The sequence below is a fragment of the Tamandua tetradactyla genome, chromosome 2, assembly GCF_023851605.1.
Source record: "Tamandua tetradactyla isolate mTamTet1 chromosome 2, mTamTet1.pri, whole genome shotgun sequence".
NCBI classification, from domain to species: Eukaryota; Metazoa; Chordata; class Mammalia; order Pilosa; family Myrmecophagidae; genus Tamandua; species Tamandua tetradactyla.
In genome coordinates, this window is record NC_135328.1 from 69,249,298 (window position 1) to 69,273,098 (window position 23,801).

The 23,801-nt window shown below is 38.2% G+C and overlaps 1 protein-coding gene and 1 pseudogene across 5 annotated transcripts in view; one reads left to right on the forward strand and one right to left on the reverse strand.

The window, feature by feature from the left end:
- The window catches only part of IFT74 (intraflagellar transport 74), a 126,779-nt gene that overhangs the window by 37,338 nt on the left and 65,640 nt on the right, over window positions 1–23,801 (reverse strand). The window lies entirely within an intron of this gene.
- Window positions 491–18,264, forward strand: LOC143674467 (60S ribosome subunit biogenesis protein NIP7 homolog pseudogene; annotated as a pseudogene).

Below are 23,801 nucleotides of genomic sequence, written 5' to 3' on the forward strand. Positions count from 1 at the left end.
AGAAATATATTTTAGTTTTTCTATATGCCATTAGGAAATGAGTATTCAATGTTTTCAATCAGGAAAAATTCACTCATATTGAATTACAGAGTCTTTGAAAACATCTATATACGTGTGCCTTGACTATTTGGAGGGAAAAGAAGACAACTGGAAAGGATTTAAAGGTTTTCCAATACTTATCTATTTCAGACTTAACTTGGGACTATTCACCCAATGCATGAACACTACTGGTGATGGGAAATATTAAGTTCTCATGCAAGTCTGTTCCATCTTTGAATAGGTTACAACAGCAAGATAGTAGAGCGACTTTACTCACAGAGCGCAAAGTCTAATGATTTAAAATGAAAATGTATTAAGTGCTAGCATAAGAAAACATACTGCAAAAAAAAAAAAAATTACAAGAAAACATACTGCAATAGGAGCACACAGCAAGGCAATTAACCTAGTTTGAGGACCTAGGGAAAATTTCCCTAATGAAGTAATATTAAAGATGCAGTATAAAGAATGGGTAAGAGTTACTTGATTAAAACATAGGAGGAGGGATTCAAAGCCAAAGCATTAAAAATACAGGGCTCTGCAAGTGAGAATGAATATGGTAGTGGCACAAGGAATCAAAACAGTGCTATGGCTGAGTGAGAGAATGCATTTTGTGAAAAAATGGCACAAAAATGAGGCAGGTTATGAAAGATATCATAATATCTATGTTAAAGAGTTTAGAACTTTCTTCCAAGGTCAATAGCAAATTTGAAGAATTTTAATCAAGGGAATCAAATGCTCGGTTTGCATTTTATAATGACCTAACTTACAAAGATCTTTATTAAAGTTAATTTAGAGTTCAAATTAACTCTAAACCTGTCTCACCAAGATAGTTTGGCAGTGAATCAAAAGAATACTTTTGAATGTTCTTGAGAAAATTCTAATAAATGTCACACCCCTCACTATTTTTTAAATAATTACACTGAGAAATCTCCGCACACATACAGTTCATCCATAGTATACAATCAATGGCTCACAATATCATCACATAGTCGAGTATTCATCACTATGATCATTTTTGGAACATTTGCATCACTCCAGTAAACGAAATAAAAAGAAAAGAGAAAAAACTCATGCATCCCATACCTCTTACCCCTCCCTCTCATTGACCACTAGTATTTCAATCTACCCAATTTTTTTAACCCCTTATCCCCCCTATTATTTATTTTTTTTTTATCTTTAATTTTCTACTCATCTATCCATACCCTGGATATAAGGAGCATCAAACACAAGGTTTTCACAATCACATGGTCACATTGTAAAAGCTATATAGTTATACAATCATCTTCAAGAATCAAGGCTACTGAAACAAAGCTCAACAGTTTCAGGTACTTCCCTCTAACCATTCCAATACAACATAAACCAAAAAGGGATATCTTTATAAAGCATAAGAATAACCTCCAGGATAACCTCTCAACTTTGTTTGAAATCTCTCAGCCACTGAAAGTTTATTTTGTTTCATTTCTCTGTTTCCCCTTTTGGTCACAAAGGCTTTCTCAATCCCATGATGCTTGGTCCTGACTCATCCTGGGAGTCCTGTCTCACGTTCCAGGGATATATTTACATGTCCAGGGATATTTATATATGTCCTTGTAGAGGGGACAGCAGTGAGTTCACATGCCAAGTTGGTTTAAGAGAGAGGCTACCTCTGAGCAACAAAAGAATTTTTCTGGGGGTGACTCTTAGGCATTATTATAAGTAGGCTTAGGTTGTTCTTTGCAGAAATAAGTTTCATAGTAACAAACCCTTGTTGGGGCTCAGACTATTGAATTGGTTGTCCCCACTGCTTGTAAGAATATGAGGAATTCCCCAGATGGGGAAGGTGAGCATTTCCTCCTTACTTCCCAGACTCCCAAAAGGACTTTGCAAATACCTTTTATTCTCTGCCCAAATTATTCTGGGTTATAAATGTGGCATCACACTAATCTGTACAAACCAAAAAGATCTCACAGCTTATTCAAGATTCCATGTAATTACGGTATTCAAATAAACTGACCATACAAGTTAAATTAGATAATGCACTACCCAAAATATAAATTTGGTACCAAATAAACATCTCTCCCATCTGGCCTCACACAGATGTTGAAGTATTAAAATATGGATCATAACATCCTTTATCCTGTATTCTGATTTATCTTAACCCTATCCAGATCCTATTGACATCTCTAGTTGAAGTCTGATCCCTTTTTCAACTTTAATAGTTGCTGTATGGGGTAATGCTGACTTTCATAGCTTTAGAGCTCTAACCCCAAGCTTCAGAGATCACATAAATACCCAAAGTTTCATGAAACACAAATAACTCAATACCTCAGAATTTAGAAATAACAGCTATAACTCGAGAATATATGTGAGTGCTGTAAAAGCTTACTCTAGGATCCTTTACAATAAGTCCCAATCTGATAACCCATGCTCTCGACTTCAATTCTCCAAGTCTGTATATTATAGTTAGTCCATATGAGTGAGGCATGATAATATTTGTCCTTTTGTTTCTGACAGTTCAACATACTGTCCTTAAAGTTCATTCACCTAGATGCATGCCTCACAATTTCATTTCTTCCTGCAGCTGCTCAGTCTGCTGTATGTATACACCATAGATCCCCTCTTCCATTTGTCAGTGGTTGTACCCCTAGGCCACCTCCATCCATTGCAAATAGTGAACACTGTCACCATAAACACCAGCGTGCAAATGTCCATTCATGTCCCCATTCTCAGTTCCTCCAGGTAAATGACTAACAATGAGACTGCAGGATCATATGGCAACCCTATCCCTAGCCTCCTGTGGAATCACTACACCTTCCTCCAGAGAAGCTGTGCTGCTCAGCCTCCGTAGTAACAGTGAATAGGTACATCTCTTTCTCCACATTTTGTCTAGAACTTGTTTCTCTCTGTTCATTTTCAAGCAGTTTTATTCGCATATCATACAATCTAACCTAAGTAAATAGCCATACCTTTGCCACCATAATCTATGAGGATATTTCCTTTCCTTCTGCAAAGAATCCATATCCCTCCTTTATATCACCACTTGTTGACATTTAGTTTTGGCATAATGCCTTTGTTACATTCAGTGGAAACATATTACAATGTTACTGTTGACTAAGGACCCTAGCTTGGATTGATTATATTTTTTCCTGTGTATCATCCCATTTTCAACACCTTGTAATGCTGACATTCATTTGTTCTCTCTCATGCAAAAAACATTCTTATATTTGTACATTTAATTACCATCAATGTCCCCTCCAGGCATTCCTAAGTCTTTACCCTCTATCTTTTCTTCTGGTGTCATACGTGCCCCTAGCCCTTCTCCCTCAACCATACTCACCTTCAGCGTCATTCAGTGTCCTTATATTACTGTGTTCTTCACATCATTCAGTGTCCTTATGTTATTGTGCTACCATCAGATAGTATTGTGCTACCCATTTCTGAATTTTTTTTTACAATCAATCCTGTTACACATTCTGTATTCCTTCAGCACCAAATGCTCAATTTCTATCCTCTATCTCCTGATAACCCTTGATCTTAACTCTCAAAATTGACTCATTAATGTTAATGCATATTAGTGAAATCATACAGCATTTGTCCTTTTGTTTCTGGCTAATTTCACTCAGCATAATGTCCTCAAGGTTCATCCACACGCTTTATTACATGCTTTGACTTTATTCAGTTTTACAGATGCTTAATAGTCCATTGTTTGTATATACCATAGCTTCTTTAGCCACTTGTCCATTGATGGATATTTGAGTTGTTTCCATCTCTTGGCAATTGTGAATAATGCTGCTATAAACATCAGTGTTCAAATTTGTGTCCTTGCCTTCAGTTCCTCTGAATATATATCAAGTAATGGGATTGCTAGATCATATGGTAATTCTATACTTAGCTTCCTGAGGAACCACCAAACTGCCTTCCAGAGTGGTTGCACCATTCTACATTCTCACCAACAGTGGATAAGTGTGCCTCTTCATCCAAATCCTCACTTGTTGTTTTCTGTGTTTTTGATAAAGGCCAATGTAGCAGGTGTGAGATGACATCTCATTGTAGTTTTTGATTTGCATTTCCCTAATAGCCAGTGAAGTTAAGCGTCTTTTCACGGTCTTTTAGCCATTTGTCTGTTCCTTTGAAGCATACAAGTGTTTAATGCATATATCTCTTTCTTTTTTCAGTGCTTGTGCTTTGGGTGTAAGGTCTAGAAAACCATCTCCTATCACAAGATTTTTAAGATATCTCCCTACATTTTCTTCTAAAACTTTTATGGTCTTAACTCTAATGTTTAGGTCTTTGATCCATTTTGAGTTAATTTTTGTATAGGGTGTAAGATATGGATCCTCTTTTATCCTTTTGCATATGGATATTCAGTTCTCCAAACACCATTTATTGAAGAGGCTGGTCTGTCCCAGGTGGGCTGGCTTAACTGCCTTATCAAAGATCAATTGTCCATAGATTAGTCTATTTCTGAACACTCAATTCTATTCCATGCTGTCAGCATATCTATTTATGCCAGTACCATGCTGTTTTGACCACTGAAGCTTTGTAATATGCTTTAAAGTCAGGTAGCATAAGACATCCCACTTCATTTTGCTCCCTCAAGATAGTTTTAGTTATTCAGGGCACCCTGCCATTCCAAAAAAAAAAAAATTGGTTACTGGCTTTTCTATTTCTGCAAAATAACTTGTTGAGATTTTAATTGGTATTGTATGGAATCTATAAATCAATTTGGGCAGAACTGACATCTAACCTATAGTCTTCCAATCCATGAATACAGTATGCCCATCTATTTTTAGGTCTTAGAATTTCTTCTAGTAATTCCTTGTAGTTTTCTGTGTACAGGTCTTTCATATCCTTAGTTAAATTTATTCCTAAATATTTGATTCTTCTGGTTGTTATCTTAAATGGAGTTTTTTTTCTGGATTTCCTCATAAGATTGCTCATTACTAGTGTATAGAAACACTACTGATTTGAGGTGTTGCTCTTGTAACCTGCCACCTTGCTGTGCTCATTATTAGCTCTAGCAGCTTTGCTGTAGATATTTCAGGATCCAGAAGATCTCCTATAATCCAGAAAAACTCTACCGCCATTGTGTAGATGCAGTTCTATTTCCCCTTGATAGTCAAGATCAATCACCCCAAACAGAACAGTAATCCCCTTTTGTGCCTGTTGATTCAGTGGCATAAGAAGCCTACATGGCCAGGTGGCAGTCTTAACTTCCAGTTCAATGGAATCATTGTTTTGTCTCCTGGTAGGAGAACTCCTCCTTTTGGAACTAAGATCTGTAGAGAACTAGCCACAAGTGGCTAGTTCTTAAGGTGTCAGGGACAGGAAGCAAAAATTTTCCTTGTGGATCACTAAGGGTGACAGTGAGAAGTGCCACTCCAATTTCCCCCCTTGATTCCTAGACCCTTGAATCATGGCTATCGGAGAAATAGCACCACAGAGTACACACCGATTCAGAATATACACAGCCTCCTGGAGAACATCGCCCCAGCCCTGCAAGGTATTGCCACCTAGTTGGCAATGTAATTGGGTCTTCAAAAAGCAACTGCACGGTTCCATCAATTCAGATGCCTCTAGATGATGGAGAATATGGTAAAACCAGAGAATTCCATGAGCACGTGCCCATTCCATACTTCATTTGCTATGAAGTGGATTCCTTGATCAGAAGCAATGCTGAGTGGAATACCGTGACAGTGGATAAGGCATTCTGTAAGCCCACAGATGGTAGTTTTTGCAGAAGCACTGCATGCAAGTAAGGCAAACCCATATCAAGAGTATATGTCTATTCCATTAGAATAAATTGTTGCCCCTTCCATGTTGGAAATGGTCCAATGTAATCAGCCTGCCACCAGGTAGCAGGCTGATCACCTCAGGGAATGGTGCCAGATTGGGGGCTGAGTGTGGGTCTCTGCTGTTGGCAGATTAGGCACTCAGCTATGGCTGCACACAGGTTGGCCTTGGTGAGTGGAAGTCTATGTTGCTGAGTTCACGCATAACCTCCATCCTACCACCATGCCCACTTTCTTCATGAGCCCATTGGACAATAGCAAGACTGGCTGAGGAAAGAGGATGACTTGTATTCAAAGAACACATCATCTTATCCACTTGATTATTCCTCTGCTGAAGTCACCCTCTGGTGAGCATTCACAGGGGACACAAATATCTTCAAGTTCTTGGTCCACTCAGAAAGGTCTATCCACATCCTCTTCATCACCAATTTTCCAATTATGTTCCTTCCAAGTCCCTGACCACCCAGCCAAGCCATTAGCAACGGCCCATGAGTCAGTATACAAACCCACTTGTGGCTAGTTCTCTGTCCAAGCAAAATGAACAATCAGGTGCACTGCTCAAAGTTTCACCTACAGGGAGGATTTCCCCTCACCACTGCCCTTTAAGGACATCCCAAAACAGTGTTGTAGTGCTGCAGCTGTCCACTTGTGGGTAGTCTCTGCTTATCGTGCAGAACCATCTGTAAACCAGGCCCAAGTTTTCTCTTCCTCAATCAACTCACCATAAGGAATGCCCCAAGAAGCCATAGCTCTAGTCTGGGAAAGAGAAGGTAATGTGGCAGGAGTGGGGGCCATGGGCATTTGGGCCACTTCCACATGTAACTTACTTGTGCCTTCAGGTCCTGCTGAAGCCCTTTATCTTGTATACTGTCTCCATTTTATGATGGAGTGCTGTTGTGCACACCCAACTTTATGGCTTGCTGAGTGAGACAAAACCCAGCTCATGATGGGCAACTCAAGTCTCAAGGTAACTTGGTGGCCCATGGTTAAGTGTTCAGTCTCAACTAAGGATGAGCAGCAGGCTAAAAGCTGTTTCTCACAAGGAGAGTAGTTATCTGCAGCAGATGGTAAGGCTTTGCTTCAATATCCTAAGAGTCTACGTTGTGATTCTCCTATAGGGGCCTGCCAAAGGCTCCAGATAGCATCCCTATTTGCCACTGACACTTCCAGCACCATTGGATCTGCTGGATCACATGACCCAAGTGGCAGAGCAGCTTGCACAGCAGCGTGGACTTGAAGAGCTTCCTCTTGTTCTGGTTCCCACTCACAACTAGCAGCTTTTCCTTGGTCACTCAGTAAATGGAATGGATTAGGACACCAAAATGAGGAATATGTTGCCCCCAAAATCCAAAGATGTCAATTAGGCGTTCGGCTTCTTTTTAGGTTGTAGGAGGGGCCAGGTGCAACAGCTTATCCTTCACTTTAGAAGCGATATCTAAACATGCCCCACACCACTGGATACCTAGAAATTCCACTGAGTTGGAAGGACCCTGTATTTTTGTTGGATTTATCTCCCATCCCCTGACATGCAAATGCCTTACCAATAAGTCTAGAGTAGTTGCTACTCAACTTGCTTACTAGGTCCAATCAACATGATATCATCAATATAAAAACCAGTGTGATATTTTATGGGAGGAAGAACCAATTAGGTGCCTCTGGACAAGATTGTAAGGTAGGGCTGGAGAGCTGATACACCCCTAAGGCAGGACACTGAAGGTATACTGCTGGCCTGGCTAGCTGAATGCAAATTATTTCTGGTGATCCTTACTTACAGCAATTGAAAAAAAAAACATTTGCCAGATCAATAGTTGCATACCAGGTACCAGGGGATGTGCTGATTTGCTCAAGCAATGATACTACATTTGGGACAGCAGCTGCAACTGGATCACTACAATAATCCACTGTCATCCTCCAAGACCCATCTGTTTTCTGCACATGCCAAATAGGAGAGTTGAATGGGATGTGTTGGGAATCACCATTCCTGCATCTTTACAGTGGCACTAATCTCTGCAATCCCTCCAGGAATACAGTATTGTTTCTACTTCACTACTTTGCTACAAAAGGGTAGTTCCAGTGGCTTCCACTTGACCTTTCCTACAATAATAGCTCTCACTCTTTGAGTCAGAGAACCAATATGGGGATTCTGCCACTTGCTGAGTATGTCAATTCCAATTATACATTCTGGAACTGGGGAAATGATCACAGAATGGGTCGTGGGACCCACTGGACCCACTGTGAGCCAGACCTGAGTTAAAATTCTATCAATCAATTTACATCCATAAGCCCCTACTCTGTGGACCAGAGTAACGTTTTCGGTCTCTCAGAATTAGTATCACTTCTGAGCCAGTGTCTAATAATCCCCCAAACACCTGATCATTTCTTTTTCCCCAATGCACAGTCACCCTGTAAAAGGTCATCATAGGTCGGGAATCCTGGAAGGAAGATTAACATGTAAATTTTGAGCAGTGTAAAGGGTCCTTCCCAATGGGTACCTGGCCCTCCCCTCACACAAGTGGGTCTCAGTCTGTAAACTGTCTCAAGTCTTGGAATTGATTAAGGGGCCATGATTCTCTGGTTTTGTAATTCAAGTTAGATTTCTGTTCATTTGACCTAGAATTCTTCTGCTTATACAATTCAAACAAGAATTTAGTAGACTGGCCCTCTATTTTACTTCTAGGTATCCTATGATCTACTAGCCAATGCCACAAGTCTCTGCAAATCAGATTTTGACAGACACTTTGAGTCTGCTGTCCATTCTAGTGGCCATGCCCACCTTGTCTATGATGATTAACTGTTATCACATGGCTTCTACCAACTTGAGATCTGGTCATGACCATTCTGTTTAATGATTCCAGACTGTGACAGCAATTCCCACAGTAATATCTGACCTACAGACAAGGGCAACTATAGAGTTCTTCAGGGATGATGGAGCTAGTCTCACGAATTCTGGTGAAAGATGTGTCCTCTGGACATTCCTGGGATATGGGAGCAGGCCTTACATGATAAATCCACTCTACCATTCCAATCTCTCTAAGTGTCTAGATCCCCTCAAATACATTATACCAGGGCAGTTCTGGCGTTTTGACCTCAGGTAATGTTGGCCACCTTTTGATCCATGTTTCAGTCAACCATCCAAACAAACTGTTATGCCCTTTCTAACCTCTCAAGCTACAACACTGAATGGAGAATCTCTGCTTAGTGGGCCCAGATCAATACATTCAGCTTGATCCAATTTTATATTCCTCCCACATTATCTTATACCCTCAATATCTATTCCCACACATATTCCCCCGATTTCTCTCTATACAGATCAGAAAACTCCTGCAATTCTTTAGAAGTATAGTATACCTCCTCATGGGTCACACTTTGTACCTCCCCTTCTAGGGCCTGTTGGGACTTTAGTCGAGTTATTGGTCTTGAAGAAAAGAGGGGTGGTGGGAGTGGGTCATGAAAACAAACAGAAATGTCTTCCTAGCCAATTACCGAGGCATCCTGTTGTTTCATCTGTAAAATAGGATTAGTTGCTCCAGGCAGAGAAGTGAGGGCTGTTTACCCATGAGGGCTGTTTCCCCACAGGAGGTGGTTTAGCAAACACTGAAGGGTTAACCTTTTTAGGTGGAGGTTGGATGGCAGACTGGAGGCCAGGAAGCTGTTTCCTCAACGTAGGCTGGAGGTCCAGAAGTTCTTTCCTCAGGACAGTCCATTACAGGTCTTTCAAGCAAAGGCTCAGGAGATTCCAAGGATTCCAAAAAGCTCAGGAGATTCCAAGGATTCCATCTCCCCATCGTTATCATTATCAAGCCATACATTCCCATTCCACATTTCAGAATCCCATTCTTTTCCAATCAAAGTTCTTACTTCAACAGCAGACACCTGGCAAGGTTGAGATTTTAGTTTTCATTGTAAATCTGCTAATCGCACAATGAGAGTCTGTATCTGGTTTTCAGGGACAGAATATAAAATTTTCTTTCAAGGCACACGTGGAAACTTTTATATCATTCACAGGATGCTTAAGTTGCAAATTTGAAGCCTTCAGATCATCACTGTATCCTTTCCCTCATCATGTATCCAGTGTATCTAACAACAACCAACATCACTATTCCTCTTAATCACACAAAACTCTGTAGAGGTGTTAAAAACACTCTCATCCAGAGCCTTGCCTCATATAGGTGTACAATTAGCAGAACTTAATGGTGATATTCTGCATTTCTCTCTTGCCAACTCACCCTATGGACTGTCAGTGCCATCTTGATTATTGGAAAGAGTCATTAGTGCCTCTGAGTCTAATCAGAGCAGAAAACCAATTGTAAAAACCCATTTTTAAGATTCTCTTTCTCAAAAACAACTCCTGTACTAAGCTGTATTAGTCAGGGTTCTGTAGAGAAGCAGAGCCAACAGCAGATGTCTGTAAATATGAGATTTATAAAGGTGTCTCATGCAACTGTGAGAATGGAAGAGTCCAAAATCTGTGGGGCAGGCTGTGAAGCTGGCACTTCTGATGAAAGTTCTGGACAAACTCCACAGTAGAGATTCATTAGCTGAAGAAGCAGTGAAAAAGTCTCTGGTCTTCCTTCAAAGTCTTCAACTGATTGTATTATCTCATTTGTAGGACACATACCTCAGTTGATCACGGATATAATCAGCCACAGCTGCAATCAACTGACTGATAATTTAATATACCAGCTTTCTGGTTTATCATGCAGGTACAAAATATTGTGGATATTATAAAAAGGACACCGTTACTTTCTTATATTCTCTGCTACGACCAGCTAGTGTTCTTCTTACCCTACCTGACCCCACATGGGTGTCTTTTAGACATTCTCTAAATGAGCTCCAGTTTTTATTCTTTTTTAAGTTTAATGCCAAGTAATTTAAGGCTCCAAGAAAACTATCACTTCTCATAGTGACATATACTTCTGTTAATGCAACCTTTTATTTCAGCTATACCGGAGGCTATATCACATTAACTAACTCATACTGTACTACTATTGAAACACTCATCTAAGATTTTCTCATGTGTTAGTAAGCTAGAACACTTTCCCCTCCCTCATTCCTACTTCAATTTTACTTAGTTTTGGGGTCCTATTAGATTCCATCTTGTTACATTCAGCCTCTCTCTCCCACCTACTTTCCATACAGCATTAAATAAGGAAGCATTAAAGTAATATATTAAATACTACCAAATTGGTACACTAAAATAAATACACTTAAGCCTAATGTTTTAAACTAACTTTTGGCTAAGGGCTTCACCCCACTTACCAATCACACATTCTCTGCAAAATATTTTAAATTTTGGCAGGAAAGTTTCTTTATAGGTCAGATAACTTTATTTCTCAACACTAGAGGTAACTTTTAAATAAAAATCCTTTAGCTATATAAAAGTTAAATTTTTGCCACAAAGCCTTCACATTTCTGAAGAAGAAAAAAGTTCTATGTTGAAGCTTGTTTTAACAGAGTAATGCTACTAAAATCAGATGTCATAATTAGTGTCCTTGGCAGTTCTAAATACACATAAGATCCTTAATTCTTTTTAAAACCAGTGTTTCTCATATTTTTGTGTGCACCAGAAGCATCAGGAGGGCTTGCTGAAACAAACTGGTGACCTATTCTCAGGGTTTCAAATTAGGTAGGTCTTGGGTGGGACCCGAGAATGTACATTTCTAGCAAGTTTCTAGGTAGCACCAATACTCCTGGTTCAGGGATACTACTTCCAATGAAAGTATTAATGAAAGACATAAAGTGGAATTTAACCAATTTCCAAATTTAATAATGAATATTCTTCTTCACTGATATGTATCGGGAAACTACAAAACAGCCATAGATACATACCATTTGAAATCTCAGATAACAGAAAATAACTGATTTTGAAATTGAAAAAATTAGATTGTATCCGGGGAAAATACTGAAGGGGAAAATTATTCAAGTTTCAGTTTATAAAGCAATAGCATCAATAATAACAGCAAATAGCTAACATTCATTGAGTACTTTTTAAATTGAGCACTGTTCTGAGATTATATATAGAGGTATCATTCATAGATTTAATCCTCACAATAACCCTAAGAGGTAGTTACTATTATTATCTCCATTTTAAAAGATAAAAAAAAAAGATAAGGGAACTTAGTTACAGAAAGATTAAGTAATACGTCCAATTTCAAATGGCCTGTAAAGGAGCCTAACAAGGATGTGTCTCCAGACATTCTGCCTGTAGGACCTATATTTTTAAACTAAACTGTTCTGGCTTTTAAAAATTTATTTACTTGACATAACCAACACATAAAAACTCCTAACTCAGGTCTTGGAGCTCTGATTATGATTGAAATATCCTACAGACCAGATAAAGAAAAGTGTTGTGTTTTGTATCTTATTATTCTTGAAAGAAGCATATAAAGTCATGAATAAGTTGCCATGAATTCACCCAGAGTTTAAGAGAGTAAAACATACACAACGTTCCTATAATATTTTATGTGTACTTCTACTATAATACGTATATATTACATTATAGTAGGTAGTTGTTTACCTATGGTGTATTCACAATCACATGTTACTCAGTTTTACGATCTAATCAATCTTTGGGAAGACACTGAATTCTGTGAATAAAGAAATAACTTCTAGTGAGATATATGACTGTGAATATTTTTACTACTTTATTAATTGTATCCCTCCATCCCAGTCTGTGTAATTTGGACTCACAGAAAATTAGCCCCACCTTGTGGATCACAGTAGTACTACAAATTCAGGCCTTTGAGAACAATTACAAAATTTTAGAACTGGTAGAGATGTGTATATTAGTTTAACTGAAAACACTAAAAACATTTCTGATAGCCAGGATGGGGGGGGTGGGGTGGAATAACTCTCACATACAGTTGTTCCTTTTTTTGGAAAGAAATTGTGCAAAATCAATCAAAATTGAAAACAGTCTTCTATTCAAAACGTCACTTCTAGAAATCTATACTATAGAAATACCCTGATTAACAAACATGTCTGTACAAGATTATTTATTGTAGCATAGTTTTTGGTAGTGAAAAACTAGAAACACCCTAAAGTCAAAGAGGATACAATGGAATATTATATAGCAATAACAAAAACAAAGACAGCTAACAGTTATTTCGAGTGCTTAATATGAGCCAGGCACAATCCTAAATTTGGCTTCAGAGTCCCTGACTTGTATGTTCTTCTACACCATTCTCAGTATGAAGTATTCACTTTCATATGGAAGAATGTACATTACCTATAAAGGAAAAGACTCAAGTGAAGAAGACCTATATAGTGTTACTTCAGTACTGACAATGTTTGCATATTTATAGGAAAAAACCTAAGAGGCTAAACATTAAACTGCAGTGATTCTCTTTTAAGACTGGGTTAATGTGAGGAAAAAGGAGGTTACTTTTTATTTTATATACTTTTGTATTGCTAGAACTTTTCACATAAAGTAAATACCAAATTTGTATACAAAAAAAGCATACGTTTTTTAAAAATAAATTAATCTGGGTCTTTAACAAATTGAGGAAAAACTTTTTAAAGCAGGAAGGAACATATGCTGAGGCTAACTATATGGTTAATAAAAGCACCTGAGGACATTCGAGAATAAACTTGGAATATGTCATTGGTAACAGAGTCCAGCAGGAGTTAGAAACAGGGTAAGATAATGGGTAATTGGAGCTGAAGGGATACAGACTGTGCAACAGGACTAGATAAAAAACTCAAAAATGGACAGCACAATAATACCTAATTGTAAAGTAATCATGTTAAAACACTGAATGAAGCTGCATCCGAGCTATAGGTTTTTGTTTTGTTTTGTTTTGTTTTTTACTATTATTACTTTTATTTTTTTCTCTATATTAACATTCTATATCTTTTTCTGTTGTGTTGCTAGTTCTTCTAAACCGATGCAAATGTACTAAGAAACGATGATCATGCATCTATGTGATGATGTTAAGAATTACTGATTGCATGTGTAGAATGGTATGATTTCTAAATGTTGGGTTAATTTCTTTTTTTCCGTTAATTAATAAAAAAAAAAGCACCTGAGAATCATTTGAGGAAAATGACAAACAGTAAACAAAAACAAAACAGTAAAATGGAGTATATTTAATATGACTAAAATTCTTAGAGATTTTTGTTAAGCAAAGTGAGGTTTATAATTGGTCATTTTTTGGTAAAGATGGAAGATTGAATATGCACATCTAACTTTTATTCTTCTCCAAAACCAACTAAAATTATAGTAAAAGAAGTGTTAAGAGATAAAAGCTCCCAATAATACAGAAAATAGAAGAGGAAACAAAACAATATAATTTAGAAACTGGAAGCAGATGAACAACTGGTAACAAACTTAGTACATGTAAGAAAGCCTAAACCTAAGCCAGCATAGGGTAAAGCTGAGACCCAATTTCAAGAGGCTCCAGCATTCATACTACTTTGCATAGGAAATTAATCACTTATTTTGTGCTCCCATTCCATGACATATTTTGCTATGCTTTCAATAGCAACACTGTGTTCTTCTTCATATTTATTTAATCTGAGGTTGTAAAGAGCATAGTAAGGGCCTGATTTGAGCTAAATGGATCAAAGAGCATTATTTACTTGGAGTAACTTCAATATGAACTATAAACCTTCAGGGATTAATTTGTGGCGAGAATAAAAAATTTCTTAATCAACAATTACCTTATCAAAAACAAAATTACTTAATCATATGTTAGAAGTAAGACTTGGGGGCAAAAGGTTTTTTTAAAAAGTGATATTCTCTGCTGAGTGAGAATACAAGCTACTGTTGTTTATGCTGTCTGCTCTCATTGGGGCAATAATTTTTTTATTACTTTACCTCACACATATAGAAGCATTTTAACAGCAACATTTAAACAAGTATTCAGTAGTTGGCAATTCAACTGAGGGAAAATCAGGATGGGTTCAAGCTTTTCTGAAAACTAGCATGGCATCAACCTATACTGCTCTGCTTACTAATGATGCACTGTGCTGGTTTGAAAGGATGTATGTACCCTAGAAAAGCCATGTTTTAATCAAAATCCCATTTCATAAAGGTAGAATAATCCCTACTCAATACTGTATGTTTGAAACTGTAATCAGATCATCTCCCTGGAGATGTGATTTAATCAAGAGTGGCTGTTAAACTGGATTAAGTGATGACATGTCTCCACCCATGTGCGTGGGTCTTGAGAAGTTTCTGGAGACCTATAAAAGAGGAAATATTTTGGAGAATGAGGATTCAGAGAGCAAAGCAAAACGATACAGCCACAAGAAGCAGAGTGCACTAGTCAGCGACCTTTGGAGATGAAGGAAAATGCCTCCCAGGGAGCGTCATGAAACAGGAAGCCAGGAGAAGAAGCTAGAAGATGAGGCCATGCTCACCATGTGCCCTTCCAGATAACAGAGGAACCCTGACTGTGTTCACCATGTGCTTTTCCAGATGACAGAGAAACTCGGACTGCGTTTGCCATGTGCCCTTCCACTTGAGAGAGAAACCCTGAACTTCATCAGCCTTCTTGAATCAAGATATCTTTCCCTGGATGTCTTAGATTGGACATTTCTATAGACTTGCTTTAACTGGTACATTTTCTCAGCCTCAGAACTGTAAACTAGCAACCTATTAAATTCCCCTTTTTAAAAGCCATTCCCATTTCTGGCATATTGCATTCCAGCAGCTAGCAAACTACAACATGCACAGTCTGCAACAAAATTCTGACCATCTAACTTTTACTACAGCTATTTCTCACCACTTCTAATTAGCAAAAAATAATTTCTTCCCAGCTAAAATACAGACTGTTTTTTCAATTTTTAAATGGTACATTTTTAAACAAATAACTTTAGAACTCACATAATAAAATTACCTGATCCATCAATAAAGTAAAAACTACTATGTGGGATGAAGCCTAGAAGACATTTAACATGAGAGAATGAAATTATCCAGTAGTATTAAAAGAGTAATGATGCTTTTTTATAATGAACATTTTCTGTTATGAAATTTAAAAAAAAAACACTTACAGAGGCTAAGGAAAGTATGTTTTTTGGGGGGGCACGTGGTCCAGGAATCGAACCCAGGTCTCCTTCATGGAGACCAAGCACTCTACCACTGAAACACCATGCACCCATAAGTAAAGCTTTGAGAGCAAAGAAGCCCAATTAGAATTAATTAAAAGTCTAAGTTTATTATAGGATTTTTTCTGCTTTATTCTACATTGGCACAGAAACTAGTAACTTAATATCCATGAACAATTAAGACTTTCATAGAATAGCCAGTGATTTTATTTAGTAAACGTTGGAGCTGATTATTCAATGTAATTTTTGGAGAACTATAATTTAAAGAACCTGTTAAAATGAATAAACGTGATACACTCAAGGAGGCTGCTGGATTACAGGGTCACTATTAATATCTAGTAGAGAATACAACTTTACCCAACCCAGTATTCTAACAATACCTTTCAATTTAGGATAAATTATGTACTATTGTAAAAGCGTATTTGAAAACTGAGAGTCAGGACAACTACTAAGTCAGACATGTATAAACATCACTTGGTTTGTATGCTATCTTAACTAGAACCACTTCAAGGTAAAAGGTGGTCCAGCTGGATGATGCACAGAGGTGGCATTAATGGATAGAAATCAAATAGCATCTAAGAAATGAATAAAATGGGACAAAGATGGACTAAAGTCAGAAGGCAGAGCTAACAAAGGACCAGAGAGACAAACCAGCTTGATTATCTTCCGTATCCTAAGGAATAGATTATCCACAATCTTGAGTCAAGGGATTGCTGAGAATGCAAACGTAGATAAGAATTCACCACTCTCCTGGAAAACATGAATCTAAGCTAGAACTGTTATGGAATAAAAACATTACTAGCCATACAAGTTTTCTATGGGTAAGAGTCACACACCTGTCTTAAGAACTAGAGGGGCCCCAAAGCAACTAGAGTTCAGTTTTTACCTTTAATTTCACTTCCTTCACAAACATTTACTGAGTGCTTACTTTTGCAGGTATTGTTTTGATGAAAGGTGTTGCCAAAGTATGATAGCCTGTGTCCTTGAAAACTAATTGTAATATAAGGTGGTCAATGCAGTGATTCATTTATGCACAGGATGTTCTAACAACACGGAGTGGGGCACAGCTAGCCCAGCCCAGAAACATGCAGGAAAGGAACTTAGGGTTATAAGGCTGAATGAGAGGATATCTGAGTTAGATGTTAAAGGATAAGAAGCTAGCCAGGAAAATGATATTGAAAAGAACACTGAATACGATGAAACAAATAGTAAGATCAAATGTTTGGGGCATGAAACAGTTTGCTGTATGGCAAAAGGGGTGTAATATGAGAGTACTACAAGTACATTATCATTATTATATATTAGAACATAAGGATTGAGGTGGTGAGGAGTGGAGAGGCTGAAGACATAGAGGCCAGACTACAGGGATTATAGGGACTAGTGTGTCATGCAAAAATTATTGACCTTTTTATTGTAGGTCATGGGGAACCACTGGTAATCAAGAGTATGACAGAGTCAGAATCACACTGTACTAATACACTCTGGCAACACTGTGGTGGATGAAACAACAGAGCCCACAAAGCCAGATACCTCTGCAGATGAAAGAAAACACCTGGCCGGGAAGCTACTGAAGAAGCTGGGAGAGAAAGCTAGCAGATGTTGCCATGTGCCTATACAGCTGACACAGGTGTTCTGGACCCATCGGTCTTTCTTGAATCAAGTTATCTTTCCCTGAATGCCTTAGTTTGGACATTTTCATGGCCTTGGAACTGTAAACCTGCAACTTAATAAATTCCTCCTTTTTTAAAGCCATTCTGTTTCTGGTATATTGCATTCTGGCAGCTTTTATAAACTAAAACAAGAGGTTACTGTAATAGTTCTGGCAAGAAATACTAAAGTCCTGAATTAGCAAGTAAACTTCAGATCCATGTTCTCAGTCTCTGACTGAAGAGGAGACTGTAACATTCGAGAAGATCGTGAGATACATCAGGGAGAACCTTCAGCTGCTCATAAATAGGCCCAATGGCACATACTGTTTCAGGGGTGAAAGAGTCTACTACATGAGTGAGAATATCCTGAAGTTGGCTGCCAACATCTCCAGTGACAAGCTGGTATCGCTAGGAACCTGCTTTGGGAAATTCACTAGACCCACAAATTCCAATTGCACATCACATCTCTGGATTATCTTGCATCCTATGCAAGTATAAAGTCTGCATAAAGCCTGGAGCAGAACAGTCTTTCTTGTATGGGAACTGTATGTTAAAATCTGGTCTGGGTCAAAATACGGAAAATACTTCTCAGTATCACAGAACGGTGGTGTACTCCATGGCAGACATCCCTTGGGGTTTTGGAGTGGCAGCAAAGTCTACACAAGACTGCAGGAAAGTTGATCCCATGGTGATTGTGGTTTTTTCACAAAGCAGTCATGGGAGAATTTGTGTGACATGAAGAATCACTGACTTAAAATGGAATCATCACGAGGACATAAAGCTATGTGGAAAGGCCTAAACTTGTTTCCTGTGTCTGCATAAGTTCCATTATCGTGTTGAGTTTTGTCAACACTGCACCTCTTCAGGGTCTTCTTATTTTAATATTCTCTGTTACTGGCAAGTGCAGGCTGAATTCTTAGTGTATTAGTTAGGGTTCTCTAGAGAAACACATTCAACAGAAAACATTCGTAAATATAAAATTTATAAAAGTGTCTCACGTAACCGTGGGAATGTTGAGTTCAAAGTCTGTAGGGTGGGCTGTGAAGCTAATGATTCCAATGGAGGGTCTGGATGAACTCCACAGAAGAGGCTCGTCGGCTGAAGCAGGAAGAGAGCCTGTCTCTTCTGAATCCTCCTTAAAAGGCTTCCAGTGATTATATTAAGCATCACTTATTAGAGAAGACACTCCCCTTGGCTGATTGCAAGTGGAATCAGCTGTGCATGTAGCTGATGTGATCATGCTTTAATTCTATGAAATGTCCTCATAACAAAAGACAGGGAGCACCTGTCCAACCAAACAGGTACCACCAACTGGCCAAGTTGACACATGAACCTGACCATGACATTTACTATACAGAAATGGTTCAAATAAGGAGTTTGTGTTTGTGACTAAGCAGAATACCATGTTTTATATTTGAATCAGAGAGTTTCCTGTTCTCAGTAACAGGTTCTAAATCTTTGGAACCAAGGATGAGACTAGCTTATTAGTGTTAAATAGCTTATTGTTATCTGTGATTAACACCTTGCTTTCCAAACTCATGATAATGCAATGGATTTTCTACCTTATTTATTAATATTGTGAAAGAAAGAAAGATATTGCTATATCAGAACACTAGGCCATACCTGGGGTTTTAAAGATGAGATTTAGCTAAATTTTAAGGGAAATTTATTCTGCTATTTTACAAAATGGTAAGTGCTGTATGGTGTGGGAAAAAGAAACCTGGATTCAAGCCTCAGTTCTTGAAAAGTCACTTACAGTTTTATGCCCTAGGATGAAATTATTCAATTTTTTCTAAGCTTCATTTTCTACTTCAGTGAAAAAAACAGCCTCAACTGTCAACCTAAGAATGGTTTCGAGAATTAGAGATCCATGATTGTAAAGTATCTAGCACAGTACCCTGATGAATGATGGGTGTTCAATAATGGTAAGAATTATTTTTATATTGCTAAAAAAAACAAAAAACAAAAAACAAGTAACCTTCAAACACGTAACCTTCTAACAAAAACTCCTTGGGTTGTTGCACCAATAATCCAGGATGGTAACAGTATAGCAGGACAAAACAACTAATTCCCTAATATATATAAATGCCTTTTGCCACTATTAAACTGCACTATAGAATGTCTTTTTCTATATTAATAAAAAAGGACAAGGGAAGATTAAAAACCAAAAAAAGAAAAAGCAAGTTAAAAATCAAAGCATTCTATTTATTTTAGAATATTAGCAATAAACAATAAATTATTGCTCAAAAATTAGTTATTTTATGGTATAGAAAAGGAATGCTATTATAAATTTAAATTAGGAAGAAGAAAATTATTTAGAATATAACATATGAAACATCAAAAATAAAGAACATTATAAGATTCCTCAGAATAGTTTCATAGACATTAACAAAGAAAATCTAGAATACTAGACCTATACAAGTTAAAAGCAATAAAATAATTTATTAAATAAAATGACCCTAGTCTCAACAATTTATTGGAAGCCTACCTCAATATGCACATCATTTAATATTCATAAAACTTAACAAAATAGGATTATTGCATTCATTTTGCAAATAAGAAAACTAAAGCTCAGTTAAGTCATACAAAAGCTGGTAGGCGGGGGGGCCAAGATGGCGGCTTAGTAAGGTACGTGCGTCTTACTTCCTTCTCCTCCAAATCAACTACTAGGTGAACTGAAACAGTGCAGAACAGCTCCCGGGGCTACGGCAGGGAATGGACACACAGCGTACCCCAGTCTGGACTGGCTAGTCTGACTGCGAGACTCGGCTGCGGTGAGATCCCCGAGCAGCGCGCGATTTCCCGAGCAGCGGCAGCTGCGGCGGCCGGAGCTACTCCCTCCCTCCTTCCCGGGCCGGCTGAGAGTCTCGGAGAGGCAAGTTTCCCAAGCCGAGGTGGCCGGCGCCCCTCTTTTGTGGGCGGCTTCGAGTCTTGGCTTCGAGTCCACGGCTACGAGTCTCGGATCAGAGGGCTATCCAAGCCGCGGTGCCCCCCACCCCCCCACGGGCGGCTTCCTGGTTCGGTGGGAAATTCCCCAGGCCGCGCCGGCCGGTGACCGACGCCCCTCCCCCGCGGGCGACTTCCTGGTCCGGTGGCGAATTCCCCGGGCCTGCTGCAGCCGGCGACCAGCCACAGGGTCCCCTCAAGCCGCAGCAGCTGACGCCCCCACCACGCGCGGCCCCTGAACCAACGGAGAGAATTGGATCGGAAATCCCCAGGCCGCGGAGATCGGTGACTGGGGGGGATCCATTCCAAACACGTGAGACAAACGTGTGCCACGAGCGCCACCTACTGGGCAAGATAAGAAAAACAGAACCCAGAGATTTCACAGAAAAATCTTACAACCTTGTTGGGTCCGACACCCAGGGAAATCTGACTAAATGCCCAGACACCAGCAGCAGAAGATAACGGTCCACGCTCAGAAGACTGAGAATATGGCCCAATCAAAGGAACAAACCAATAGTTCAAATGAGATACAAGAGCTGAGACAACTAATGCTGAATATACGAACAGAAATGGAAAACCTCTTCAAAAACCAAATCAATAAATTGAGGGAGGACATGAAGAAGACATGGGCTGAACAAAAAGAAGAAATAGAAAAACTGAAAAAACAAATCACAGAACTTATGGAAGTGAAGGATAAAGTAGAAAAGATGGAAAAAACAATGGATACCTACAATGATAGATTTAAAGAGACAGAAGATAGAATTAGTGATTTGGAGGATGGAACATCTGAATTCCAAAAAGAAACAGAAACTATCAGGAAAAGAATGGAAAAATTTGAACAGGGTATCAGGGAACTCAAGGACAATATGAACCGCACAAATATACATGTTGTGGGTGTCCCAGAAGGAGAAGAGAAGGGAAAAGGAGGAGAAAAACTAATGGAAGAAATTATCACTGAAAATTTCCCAACTCTTATGAAAGACCTAAAATTACAGATCCAAGAAGTGCAGCGCACCCCAAAGAGATTAGACCCAAATAGGCGTTCTCCAAGACACTTACTAGTTAGAATGTCAGAGGTCAAAGAGAAAGAGAGGATCTTGAAAGCAGCAAGAGAAAAACAATCCATCACATACAAGGGAAACCCAATAAGACTATGTGTAGATTTCTCAGCAGAAACCATGGAAGCTAGAAGACAGTGGGATGATATATTTAAATTACTAAAAGAGAAAAACTGCCAACCAAGACTCCTATATCCAGCAAAATTATGACAAGTGCTGGAGAGGATGCGGTGAAAGAGGCACACTTATCCACTGTTGGTGGGAATGTCAAATGGTGCAACCACTGTGGAAGGAAGTTTGGCGGTTCCTCAAAAAGCTGAATATAGAATTGCCATACGACCCACCAATACCATTGCTGGGAATCTACTCAAAGGAATTAAGGGCAAAAACTCAAACGGACATTTGCACACCAATGTATATAGCAGCGTTATTTACAATTGCAAAGAGATGGAAACAGCCAAAGTGTCCATCAACAGAAGAGTGGCTAAACAAACTGTGGTATATACATACGATGGAATATTATGCAGCTTTAAGGCAGGATAAACTTATGAAGCATGTAATAACATGGATGGACCTAGAGAACATTATGCTGAGTGAGTCTAGCCAAAAACTAAAAGACAAATACTGTATGGTCCCAATGATGTGAATCGACACTCAAGAATAAACTTGGAATATGTCATTGGTAACAGAGTTTAGCAGGAGTTAGAAACAGGGTAAGATAATGGGTAATTGGAGCTGAAGGGATACAGACTGTGCAACAGGACTAGATACAAAAACTCAAAAATAGACAGCACAATAATACCCAATTGTAAAGTAATCATGTTAAAACACTGAATGAAGCTGCATCCGAGCTATAGGTTTTTGTTTTGTTTTGTTTTGTTTTGTTCTTACTATTACTACTTTTATTTTTTTTCTCTATATTAACATTCTATATCTTTTTCGGTTGTATTGCTACTTCTTCTAAACCGATGCAAATGTACTAAGAAACGATGATCGTGCATCTATGTGATGACGTTAAGAATTACTGATTGCATATGTAGAATGGTATGATTTCTAAAAAAAAATGGACAGCACAATACTACCTAATTGTAATGTAATTATGTTAAAACACTGAATGAAGCTGCATCTGAGCTATAGTTTTTTTTTCTTATATATTTTTGTATTTTTTATTTTTATTTTTTCTCTATATTATCATTTTATTTCTTTTTCTGTTGCCTTGCTATTTCTTTTTCTAAATCGATGCATATGTACTAAGAAATGATGATCATACATCTATGTGATGATATTAAGAATTACTGATTGCATATGTAGAATGGAATGATTTCTAAATGTTGTGTTAGTTAATTTTTTTTAATTAATAATAAAAAAAAGCTGGTAGGCCTTTAAATGACTTTGTAAGGCCATTAGTAGTTATATGTAAACGAAACTGTAAGCATTGCATAAGAAAATTTTTATTTCATAAGTGCAGCACTTCATATCAGAATGCCAAGCTTAAGCTTGGGCAATGGAAACAATAAGACTTCTGAGTCAGAGACCTTGGTTCAAATCTAGACTTTATCACTTATTAGATAATGTGGGAACTTGAGTAAATTACATAATATCTCTGAATCTCAACATCCATAACAAGGAGTTAACAAGGCTTTAAAGATTCTTACAGAGATTGTGAAGTACTCAACCCAGGTAAGAATTCAATCAATGGCAGCTAATGTTATTATTCACAAATCAAGAAAAAATACAAATAAAACTAATACAACACCAGAAAAAGTGAAATAAAAAAAACCATTTACGAATAAAACAATTACTCCGTTCACTGGATTCTTTATTCAGAATAGGTACACATGTACACAGTCACTATTTATAATAACATACTAACTCATAAGAATATACAGCCAATTCTTGATAGTCCAAAAGCATATTAATTTGTTTGCAGTTAAACTACGATTAAAGTGCTGCATGGAACCCATTTTTCTCTCCATCATTAGACAGAAGCTGGTTAGCAAATTATTATGCCAACCCATTCTCTCAACAAGCATACACTGTAGTTCAAGAATCTCCACCACAACATTTCCACTTGTTCACACCCCAAGCTCCCACAGGTGTTCTTGACCCTGACTTAGGTCTTCAAATCCCACTGTCAAGAAAGTTGGGGGCAGATCAGAATAATCAGTATTTGCTATCTGCTTTTTATTATTATTCCTCCTGGGAATTAATTCTTTCTGGGTTATTTTTGATATTTGTGCCTTGATCCTCACTTCACAACTCTACCAGTTACTCTAGTTAATTAAAAG